Raw genomic sequence first — 12703 nt, forward strand, 5'->3', positions numbered from 1 at the left:
GAGATTTGATTCAAGGAAAATTTAGTAAGGAAGCATGTTTGGGGTTTAAATTAGCAAAAAACAAAAGGTTTTTTGTTTTTTAGAATTTTGCTGAAAAAGTTTCAAAATTTGATTGAATTTTTTGGCAGAATTTAAATTTTTTGATGAGTTTTCTAGAAAAAAAATCTCAGTTTTCGATGATATTCTGGTGTGATTTTTAGATTTTGACTAAAAATTTCAAAAAATTGATGAACTTCTAACAAGCTTTGCAAAATCTGGTTGTTGGATATTGCTTTTAAAGAGAGAAGCAGAATAGGAGAGAGAGCAAAAAAGATATTCTTAAAAAAAAGGGTAGACTTTGGAATTATATACAAAAGACCAAATAATGATGTTTTGAAGCGTTTTAATTCCCAAGATCCACGTGTTTTACTAAGATCTGAACTAGACCCATTTTGTTCAACCAAAAAGCTATTTTATCTGTTGAAGCCGAGCTGTTTAAGCCTCAAGCCGAGCCGTCAAACCTCCAAGCCATCCCTGAGTTAGTGGCCAAGTACTAAGACAATTTTTTAGCCGAACTGAGTTTTTGTTTCAGTGTTTTTTTCTTTTTCTTTTTCTTATTTATTAAATTAATATTTTTTAAGTTTCTTTCCATTTATTCTTTCATTTTATTTATTTATTAGTTTTTTATTTTCAAAAATTTAAGGAGAAGTAAAAATATTGATTTTTCCTTAAAATAAGAAAATTTTCAAAAAAAATTGGGGAAAAAGTTAAAATATTAAATTTTCCTCAAGATAAAATTCCAAGAAAACTTGAGGAAAAAAATTTGAATTATCAATTTTTCCTCTAAAAAAAATTATTTTAAAAAATTAAGGATAAAGTTGGAGTACCAATTTTTCTTTAAGTTAAATAAAAATTTTTTTGAAGAAAAAGTTAAAGTATCAAAATTTTCCTAAACCAAAAATAATTTCAAAAATTAGAAAAAAATAGAGTTATCAAATTTTCTTTAAACAAAAATAATTTAAAAATTTTTAAGAAAAAGTGAAGTATTAAATTTTCTTAAATAAAAATAATTTCAAAAAATTTGAGAAAAAAGTTGAAAGTATTAATTTTTCCTTAAACAAAAAATAATTTAAAAAATTTTGAGGAAAAAGTTGAAGTATCAATTTTCTTTGAAATTAAATTTTTTTAAAGAATTTTATAAAAAATAAGACAAATGTGAAATGATTCGATGATAAAGCCTCTTCAAGAAAAATAATTATTTTCTTGTATACTATTGAAGTCAAGGGATTTTTCTTAATTTTTTGTTAAAATATTAGAGTTAGTTAAGAATAGTTCTTAATACATTTAAATTTTAGAAGGCTTAAGGGATAATATGAAAATAACCGGTACTATTCTTTAATGGACGTTATAAGGGTATTATAACTTTCTTCATATATAACCGTACTCTCGAACCTAGCTTGGTTTCGTATACTAGAATCCACTTATTAAAGATACACGAGTCAACCTTGGGACATTCTTTTAAAAAGATAGATTCGGTTAGGTGGCCAAGCACACCTAAATAAAAAAAAATTGATGGCGACTCATTAAATTGTGTCTAGCGATAGGTTTACATATTTATATATTATGATAGTTCAACGACTTTACTGGGGATAAGCCGAGAGTCAAGCAACAAATTAATTTGTGTTATCCAAAAACCTAATAAAGTTAGTTTTTTTTATAATATTTTTTCTTTATTATTATCATTATTTTTTTAAAATGTATTTATTATATCATTCATATGCATGTGCATAAACATAAATTCTATACCTAAGTTTCATCCCTCTAGAAAGGAGTATAGTACCTATACTTTTATAAAGTTTTAATGCTCTATAATGGCTAGCGAAATTTTCTCACTCAAATTAAATCCTTTCCACTTATAGTTTATGATGGACGAAGATAGGGTGCTTTATTAGTTTATGATGGACAATGATGTGAGGAATAATTTTGAAACCTTTAGAATTACCTAAAACCACATATAGTTAGCTTTATGAGCCTAAACTATAGGTAGAGCTATGTTTCTTTTATTTTTTAGAATTGACCTAAAGTTTATAATCATATTATTATATTCTATTTGTGCTAATAGACTTATTTTTATATTGAGCTAATTAACCAATTTCATTACTTGTATATTCATAAACATGCATATATACTGCATAAAATACCTACCTTAAAGGTATTTTCAACAAAAGCTTTCATGAAACCCACTAAACGTCTAGTTTGATTCTATGGAAAAAAAATAAGGCTCTTTTTTTTGTTGAAATTTTTAAAATGGACAAACATTATCTCTCATACATTGCATTTGCATGAATAGTGCACTACTTTTAAAATAGTGGTACATAAATTTAAGTATACATGATAATTCGTGTATTTGTATAATATAAAATACTAAAAATTTATATATTCATATCGTATTTTATACAAAAATTACCTATCACAATTTGTGTCAACATAAAAACATAAAATATATTTTTTTTATTTTTTTAAACCTATTTATAATTTTTGCTAAAATTTTAAAATTTGTTATCTTTCTGTTTTTTATTCATAACAATTCCATGTCTATCATCATATCATGTTCAAAATTATCAAGTCTAGGTTTAAGGATAGCTCAACTATTTAAAAACTCTACTCAATTAACTTACCACCAATATAATACCCAAGTTCAAGCTAAATAGATGGAGCAAGAGAACACAAATCATTTTAAGAAAATAGAAAAGGCCAAAAAGAGCACAAAGGAAGTTGAATAAAATCTTATAAGCCCTAAACAAGTTGAACAAAGAGGAAGGTATGGAAGAAAATGCCAGCCCCCATCACCATCTATCACAAAATATCGTTGACCCCTTATACCCTTCTAGGTATGGTCCATCTCAAGCCCAGTCTAGTCCACTTAAGCAATTCTTCCACAGCAATTCCCATTCCCAATAGGATATACGTACCTTGGAATGCCTTTCACAGCAACTCAAGGGCACTTTTAAAGTTATGTCAATCTTATTTTTAGAAAAAAAGCAATAGAACTAGTATAAGTTCAAAATCTAAATGACTCAAAGAAGAAGTTGAAAGCACTAAAAGCCTTAGAAGACTTTAGATTTGAGCAAAAGATGAATTTGCTAGATGAAAGATTACAAGTTGTAGAAAGAATAGATTTTACGATTTTATGGATACGACTAGACTTTGCTTGGTTCTTGATGTTGTTATCCCACCAAAATTTAAAGTCTTAGAGTTTAAAAAGTATGATGGTACTAAGTATCTAGTGACTCATGTCACTATGTCTTATTAAAAAATGGTCGCTTATACTAGTGACAAGAAATTATTGCTTCATGTATTCCATGACAACCATATTGGTTTTGCTACAAAGTGGTATATCCAGCTAAACAGGACTTGTATTACTTCATGGAAAAAATTGGCAAAGGCGTTCATTACCCAGTACGAGCATATCATAGACTTGGCTCTAAATAACCCCAAGATCTAATAATCAAACCAGCAATTTAAAGGAATCACAAAACGACAAAAAAAAAAAGCTTCTTTTGATCGTAATCTTATAACATATATAGACTTGCTGTCACATTTATTGAAAAATCATTTGCTAGCCCCTATTCATGTTGAGGCATTGAAACCTCCTTATCTGAAATTGTATGATGCTAATACTCAATATGACTACCATTATAGAATTATAGGTCACTTAACAGAGAATTTTGTTGCTCTAAAGCATAAGGTATAAGGTCTCATCAATGCTGGTTTGATAAAATTTGACGATAATGAAAGGTCGAATGTCATTGAAAATATTTTGCTCAATAATACAAGGGCATGATTTTGAGAAGATGTTTTAGAAGTAATGAACTTTAGGGAGGTATTTTATGTGTTTATCTTGAATTTATCTTGCATTTCAATAAAATGGTAAATGCATTTTATTGCATATTCTTCTTTTTATCATTACTTTTATGTATCCCATCATGCTTTACTCGCTCCCATATTCCAAGTAATGAATATTCAGATAATTGTGACAATAATTTGGGATTTAATCTTGAAAATGTCATTCATATGATGAGATTGATGACTTAAACCCCTAATATATTGGGTGAATTAAAGTTAACATGCTTTGCTTATTTAGCAAAAGGCAAAAGTAAAGCCATTTTAGGAGAATGTAATCCTTTATATCCACAAGCTTCATTTCATTCAATAGAGATTTTTCAAAAAAAGTATTCATATTTGAAATGAAAAATAAACGTATTTCTTTTATCTTTTGTACAAAAAGTAAAATCATTCATTTACTATCCCTTTTGAGCCTATAATAATTTCTTTGCAAGAAACTTAGATACTAAGTATCACTCTCCACGTTAGGGGCAACGTTTGAAAAAAAAAAATCTATTTGCAAAAGAAAAATGGGAGTCCCAAATGATTAGAGCTAAGCCCATGATATATAACGCACCAGGATACAAGACTTCAACCGTGTCCTCGACCAAAAGTCGTTGCTCAATTATATTAGTAACAAATGTACCAACTTCGCTAAAAGGAGGCAAATTTCTCCATAGCCCTACTTGTTCCCTAGCCTTGCAGCATAGCATACATAACTTGCTGCAGCAACTTACACTACTAATACCAACTTTCCTCAACCTCATAATCTCAGCTGAAGCTCACTAGTTTATAAATTTCACAACTACATGAACTAGCAGTTAACACTGCCTATTAATACATAAATTATCGCCAAAATTCAACATCAAGATATAGATATAAAACAAAATTACTAATTATTCATTCAACATTTAGATTAAAATTACTTACATGACAGGGTCAGATAAAATGACCCCCAAAGAATCAGCAGACTCGCTCGAAAATGAAACATCTTTCCTCCCACTAAGCCCACATCCACCACCACCATTACTATTCTCCACCTTGCAAATACTGCGCGTAATCGTCACCGCATTCGTCACCGCGTTCTGATAATTATTACTCTCTCTCACCCCTTGCCCCACACAACTCCCTCCTTTCACCACCAACAGCTCCCTCCCACTTTCCAACAATAACTATAGAGAAGGGTATTTCTGACCTTTCTTACTTTCCTACTTATGTTCCAGGAAAGCTTGCTGTGAATTTTCTAACACTACAAGGTTTTTATTTATTTATTTATTTATTTTATTTTACCGTTTTGTATTTCTTTTTATGAGCATAGGGGCAGAATTTGATGTTAGAAAAAAGCAATTGTCGCACTCTGAGGTTCTTTAATATATACTTTTGCTGAATCTGAAACAAAAATGAAAAATTATTAAAAACTTTTGTGCTATTTCCTTCATTTCATTATTAATAAAAGTGTTAGCATTGAATCAATTAAAATTAATTTTGAGAGATAAAACCTACTTAACTAAAATAGTAAAGGGATTAAATTTAATTTTGAAACTAATAATTGATTTATTGAAAATTAATTAGGAAAAAAAATACAATGAAGGGGTTGAATTAAACTCAAAAATCCATTTTTTTTGTTTTCACTGTCAGTCCAATCTAGCTTTGATGTGTAGGTTTTTTGTTTTAATTTGTCAAAGAAAATTAATATTTATATCTTTATTATTAAAGGATAAATTACAAATACATATTCTTTGGTTAGAGTTCAAATAAATTTAGGGTTTAGGATTTTGTGCTTTCTTTGGTTAATTTTCAAATCAACTTTATTAATGGGATGAAAATTAAGGAAGGAATAGAGATTTCAAACAAAAAAAAAATTTGCTTTCAACTTCAAATTAACGCGAAAATGGTTAGACAGGTTAATTGGCATTTTTTAAACCTTAAAAAGTTATATTTATTTTGGTTTACCACATGTTAAAATTTTGTAATTTATCATATTACTATTTTTAATTATATATACTATATTGAAATATTAATTTCATAGTGCCATAAATTTTGTATTAATATTTAAAAACATAAAAGGACATTGAATATAAATGAAATAAGAGAATATTAGTGCTATCCCCGTATAATAAATCATATTTTGTTTGCATATTTTTACATGCCTAAAAAATGTTTCATTAATTTAAAAAGTAAAAAAATTCATTTTTACTTTTTTATTACCATTTAACTATATGAAAAATCCTTTTTCTATTTTTCAATATGAGGGTATTTTGAAAAAGAAAATTTTTAATTAATAAAAGTCAAAATTGGACAAAAAATTTCTGAACATTTTCGCAAAATCAAAACAAGATACCACAAAAGGGAGTGAAGCTGCTTAACCCTACCAAAAGTTAAAATTTTTTTAGAATGATTGAAAACTACGTTTAATTGGCATTTTTTCCTAATATTATTCATCCATGGACTTATGAACATCATTTGGTATAAGTATGTGCGCCTTCATTTCCAATTGGTGAAAAAAAAGCTACTGCTTGGCTGAATCAGGGAAACTCAACTTGCATGGTTAGATTCTTAATGGAAATTGGAATCATATATAGCAATAACATAGGGTTGCCCACGTTGGATTTTGAATTCCAAACATGCTGAATATCACCGCTTAATGATGACTACATGTCTTATTCTCATGACCTCTAATAATAACTTGGTTACAGTTTATTTAGTACAGTATTGTAGCACTAAAGCTTTTTAAATTTGACTAGTAGTCAAGCTGAGTATAGAGTGCAGCAGGCAAGCGTGGTTTAGCCAGTGCATGTAATGGTTTTGCCAAGAAAAGATCATCTTCCGATTCAGAGAGGTCAATTTTCGATTCATTAGGCGGTACGTTCCATTTAAAACCTTGAATCAGCCTGGCAAACAGCATTGCAGTCATTTCAGTCCCAAGAGCCACGCCTATGCACCCACGCCTTCCGGTACTAAACGAAATAAACCTCAGTTCCGGCTCTGTCAGATCAACTTTGTCACTCAAACCATCCTTCAGATGCCGCCCAGGTTTGAATTCCAATGGCTCGTCCCAAACTTTCGGGTTCCGGCCTAGGCCTGCTCGGCTGAGCAGGAAATGACTACCTTTAGGGATGACGTAGCCGGCAACTGTGGCATCGGCTATTGACACGTGAGGAACGTTGAAGGGTGCAATGGGGTGAAGCCGAAAAGCTTCCCTTGCACAAGCCTTTATATAATTGAGTTTTGGAATGTCAGCTTCTTGAACCCATCTCTCCTTTCCAACAACACTGTCTATTTCCTGGCAGGCTTTTTGGAGAATTTCAGGTTTGTTGAGCATCTCTGCCATAGCCCATTCTGCTACATTAGCAGGATTATCCCCTGTTTCAAGCATCAATTCCTGCATGTATACCAAACAAGGATCACCACACTTAATTTAGTTAACCAAAAAATTTTATCCATCACCACCAAATACCATCGATCGTACGTGATTATTAAATTTGTACGTAAAATTAATTAAACATTAGCTCCATAATCCTTCCATTTTAGTACACAAGTTGATTAATTTAGTTAATTTTAGGATAAATTATGTTAGAGGTTTTTATATTTTATGAAAATTTAGAATTTAATCCTTGTACGGTAATTTATACAAATTTAGTTATCGTATTATTTTGAACTGATAATATTAATTCAATCATTAATTTTGTCAATTTTATATAGTTAAAAATATTGATGCAGCCATTGACTCTATTAATGTGGTGTTAACATGCTGACATTAATACTTTTAACGGCAAAAAATTAACAAAATTAGTGATTAGATTAAAATTATCGAATTATATAAGAACTAAATTTATATAAATTATAATATAGATATTAAATTTTCACAAAGTATAGTAACCACATGCAAGCTAAAAGGTAGAATTGTGTTTAAACGTGTAATTAAGAATCTCACCGTGCATTGGGCTCTGATCTCTACAACTGAAAATGCTGGCTTCCCATTTGAATCCTTTGCTGAAATGAAGGCATCAAGAAGGTCTTCAGGCTCCTTCTTCTTCCCTTCTCTCCACTGTTGTACTCTCTCATCAATAATCGGATCATGGTAACTGTTGACAATTCTCAGAGCCTTAGTCACAATCTTCTCATTACCCTCCAAATCTAATGCTCTCAGCCAAGGTACATAGTCTGATAGGATGAAAGAGTAAATGTGCATGAGAACAGTAAAGAGAGATTCGACGTGCTCTTCTTCTTCAAGTCCAGGCCCTCCATCTTCTTTGCCCTTTCCAAAGTATCTTTTGTTGAATATCATCCTCCTGATGACATTTCCTGTATATTGCCTGGTTGCAAGTCTCAGGTTTATAACGGATGCATTGGAAATATCAGCTTCATTGTTGATGCATTGGTTGTAAATGAACCTAACATGATTATTAGCTTCTTGGTTTCTCTTTGGAGTAACCAGCTAAGTCTTTGTGGACTAATTATGTTTGAAACAACCAATTTTCTCATTTTCTTCCATTGATCTCCCCATGGGACAAACGCTATTGACAAGAAACCACGAGAAGCATAATCAGTTGCCATCGTAATAGGCCTCGATGCAAAAACTGCATCATGTTTTTTCAAGAATTCTTGAGCAATTTCAGGTGAAGTGACGGGAATGACATGAATGTTTCCCAGGCGGAAACAAGCAATATCGGTGTCCAGTTGTTTCATGAGGCCAAGAATCCACCTGAAGGCAGGCTTGTTTTTCCATAATTCAGGGAGGTTTCCAATGACTGGCCAGGGAGTTGGCCCTGGTGGGTGAGGTGCTTGGTTTGGGTTCTCATTTCTAGTGTTGCCTTTCAATTTGAAAACGACAAGGAGTGCAAACAGAAAGACTAAGACATGTGTTGAATGAAATAAAAAAACGCTAGAGACGGTAAATCATGAGAGTTGCTCCAATAAGGCAGCAGAGGAAATGGGGAGGAAATATTAGTGGAGTTATCCATTTCCTAACAATTAAACAGAACTTTTCTTCTGTCCGTCTGTCTATTTGTATGCTTGTCTACACAAAATGGATGATAGGTCGATCTATATATAGAGATTAGAGAGAGAGAGAGAGGTTTAAACATTGTTTTGACATTCATTGTACTTTGTTAAAAATTTAAGAGCTTGTTAAAATCGCTAGATAGTAAGTGTCATTCTGTTTGTTATTTTGGTATCTGTTTTTTTCACATTGATCGATTTTTATGGACGAAATTTTTTTATCGGTAATTATTGAAAGATTTTCGATGGTTTACAAACAAAAATTAAAAAATAATTTAGAAATTTTTTATCAATTACCTACCGACAAAATGCTAACGAAATTTACTATGGAAAACAATCATTGGTAATTCGTAGGTGAAATTGCCATGAGAAAAATGAGGATTTGGTGCATTTTTTATTGATGAAATAAATTTGTCAATAATCCATCACTAAAAGCTTTATTGATGGATTTATTTAGTGTGTAAAAAATTTTCGATTTAAAATATATATATTTGGAATTAAATTGGAGGGTTATTTTTTAATTACCAAAGAAATATGTTAGTAATCGGTCGTTAAAAATAAAAAATATTGATGGATTCCATCGGTATCCATCGTTAAAAGTTAAAAAATTTTTGAATTATTGACAGAATATCCGATGATAATCTATCGATAAAAGTCAATTAAATTTAAAAATCTCATTCCCCCTTACCTTTGTTCCTTGATTGAAAACCCCAACTTTCATTTCTCTCTTCTCTCCTTTTTTCAGTCCTTGTCATTGACCTGTGCTCGTGCTGCGCTGCCTTCTCCTCACCGCCACCAACCCTTGAGCCCATGAGCCAATGACCTTAAGTCCTTAAGCCTGTGACTACCAGCCCTTGAGCCTTTGAGCCCGTGACTGCCCGTGACCACCGACCCTTCAATTGGCTTAGAACTCATCATCTTTGCCAAGGTATAGTTTCATTACTTTGCTTGTTGATTTTGATATAATTTCATTAATGGAATTCCTTGTTAACTTTTTGTAGAATACTCGTCTGGCCGAAAGCTTTTAAACCTATGCTAGAAGAGGAAGCAAAACCTATGCTAGAAAAGGAAGCAAAACCAATGCTGATGAATAACTAACCCCCTTGATTCATCGAGATAAGGATAAATATTACATAATAAATATGAAAGTGAAAATAGGGATGTGTATGATTATAAATTTTTATTGAATACAGGAATGTGGACAGGTAGTACAGCACCAACTCTAAACTCATATTTTACATTTATATTTATATATATAGTAAATAAATTTTTTATTAAATAATATAATTTAGTATTTTAGATTAATTAGAATTCATAAATTTTTATTAAAAAAATATATATTAATGTATATTTTAAAAAATTACTTAAATATATAAGATAAAAATAAAAAAACTAAAAAAATAAATTTTTATTTTTACTTTTTAAAAAAGTTATGGGTATAAGAATTATTATTCATACCCATTAAATACTTGTAAAGATAAATATGAAGATAAATTTAAGATACCCATTGGGTATTGATATGAAAATGTGTATAATATAAAAATGCAAGGATGTGGATAGAGAATACTTTACCCTTCCCATATCTTCTCCAATGACGTTCTAATGTAACTATTTGATTATTATTTTGAGATAATACTCAAATAAATTTTTGAATTTTATTAAAAAAATATAAAAAATTAAAATTTTAATATTTTATTATATAAAATTATGAATATAAATTTTTATTTTATTATAATTAAAATCTTAACAGTATAAAATACTCAATTTTCATTAAATTTTTTAATTGAATGATTTAATTTATAACAAAATATTTACTTACACTTTTTTCTTTTGAAAGGTTACAAAGATTTATTTGGATAAACATGAAAACAAATAGTGGAGCCAACCTTATTTTAAAAATTATAACACTCGGACATTTTTCATTATTCTTCAAAATTTAATGTGTATAAATATAATGAAATAAAAGTTTATAACTTTAATTTCATGCAATAAGAAATTAAAAACTTTTCAATTTTGAATAAAATTCAATGATTTATTTTGATATTTGCTAATTTATTTTTTATATTTATAATTGCTAGGAATTGAATGAACTATGATTTTTTTTTAAAATTAACCAAGAGTTAAATGCTTGCTTAATCAACACAACATATGGTTATTGGTACTCATTTTCTTTTTATTTTTTATTTTCTTATATCTTCATTTATTATTTAATTAAGCTTTCTTCAAGATAAATATATGAGATGAGGTTATAATTCTTTTTATTTGATTATTTTAGATATTATGAATATTTTGTTACATCAAAAGGTACAGCATGTTCGATTCCATTTTACAAGCCTTCAATTCATTGATTTTTCCTTTTCGATAAACCAATTCATTGAATCCAAAGTAAAATTTCAAAGTCAACCGGCTTACGTATCTTCGTTTATGGAAATAATATTTTACCTTTTTTAAAAAAAAATGTGTGGGTTTTGGTTTTTAATTCATGTGTTTCACGTGTGCTTGCCTGCTGATGAATACATTTTTTTTAAATGTGTTTCACGTTTACCAAGTTTTAATGAAAGAAAATAGCTAATGACGGATCTTGATTAAAATTTTGAGGAATTAATTAATAATATATAATATATATATTTTTTAAAAGCATATTTTATTATATTATTAATATATATATATATATGCAAATAATATACTAATAAAAATATGATAAGCTCATAAAATTATAAAATAAAAATACTATTATAAACCAAAAGGCTGTCCATGTTTGCTTCGTTTTCAACATGTTTTTTTTCGTTGTCCTCCTTAAAACTAGACATGGAAACGTTTTTTTTTTTTTTTTAAAAAGGTTTTTATTTATGCTTAATAATTATTTCTTTCATTTCATTTTCTTTGTCAATCAGTTTTAGAATGTTCTAAAATTATTTATATTTTTTAATATTAAAATTTTTTATTTTTTATATTTTAAAATTATATTTTAAAACTTTTTTAATTTTTTAACATTAAAAATTATAAATGTCTACTTTTATAAAAAAAATTTATATTAAATATATTAAAATTAAAAACATTTTTTATATTCTATAAAAATAAATAACATCCAAACAATTTATGATGGGCAAAATAATTTATCCATTCATTTTCTAAGTACACTCAAAATTTAAAATTTAGACTCAAAAGTTTTATTCTTTACACCCAAAAAGTTATTCTTTGTATTTGTAATGATTTATGTCTTCTATTTTCAGAGAAAAGAAACTGTCCTTGATTTTTTAGTTAAATATTGATCAAATTTAAATATAAAGTATTGAAACCAAAGAAGTAAGTTGGAATGCTTTGGTTTTCCAAACGTTTTTACATGTGGATATTCAAAAGTATTTTAAATTGTTGCTTTTATTTTACTCTTAAATTATTTGTTAAAAATATTTGTGGAATCATGCATCAAGTATCATAGTGTAAAAATATGGTAAGTTATTTTGTTTTTATAATTTGTTTTGTGTGAGTTGAAGAATAGGGGGTGTCAAGTACACTTTTATGAAAGAAAATTTTTATGGAGTATGCTCTAATTATTTTAATTATCATAGCTTTATCAAAATGTTTTAAAATAATTAATTTAACATGATTCTATTATCTCATCAAATGCGGGAAGCAATGAAATTATATTGGAACATTTGGTCTATTGTAAATGAGATGATGCAAAAAATGTGAAAAATTTTTCATATGCATATGAAGATAATAGCTTTGCAGATACATATGATTGTAGGGTATGAAGCATATTTATCACCTGTTTTTTTTTTTAATTTATTTAGTGTGTATTTTAATTTTTTTTCATTGTAAAGTTAGGCTTAAAAAA

The 12703-nt window shown here is 28.7% G+C and overlaps 2 pseudogenes; both read right to left on the minus strand.

The window, feature by feature from the left end:
• Positions 1-6390: 6390 nt before the first annotated feature.
• LOC149515857 (phenylalanine N-monooxygenase CYP79D16 pseudogene) lies at positions 6391-7261 on the minus strand (annotated as a pseudogene).
• A 444-nt stretch (positions 7262-7705) lies between these two features.
• On the minus strand, positions 7706-9677 carry LOC111297727 (tryptophan N-monooxygenase CYP79A68 pseudogene; annotated as a pseudogene).
• Positions 9678-12703: the final 3026 nt, after the last annotated feature.

The sequence above is a fragment of the Durio zibethinus genome, chromosome 12 (genome assembly GCF_047325235.1).
Source record: "Durio zibethinus cultivar Kanyao isolate XHJ-2024 chromosome 12, ASM4732523v1, whole genome shotgun sequence".
NCBI lineage: Eukaryota > Viridiplantae > Streptophyta > Magnoliopsida > Malvales > Malvaceae > Durio > Durio zibethinus.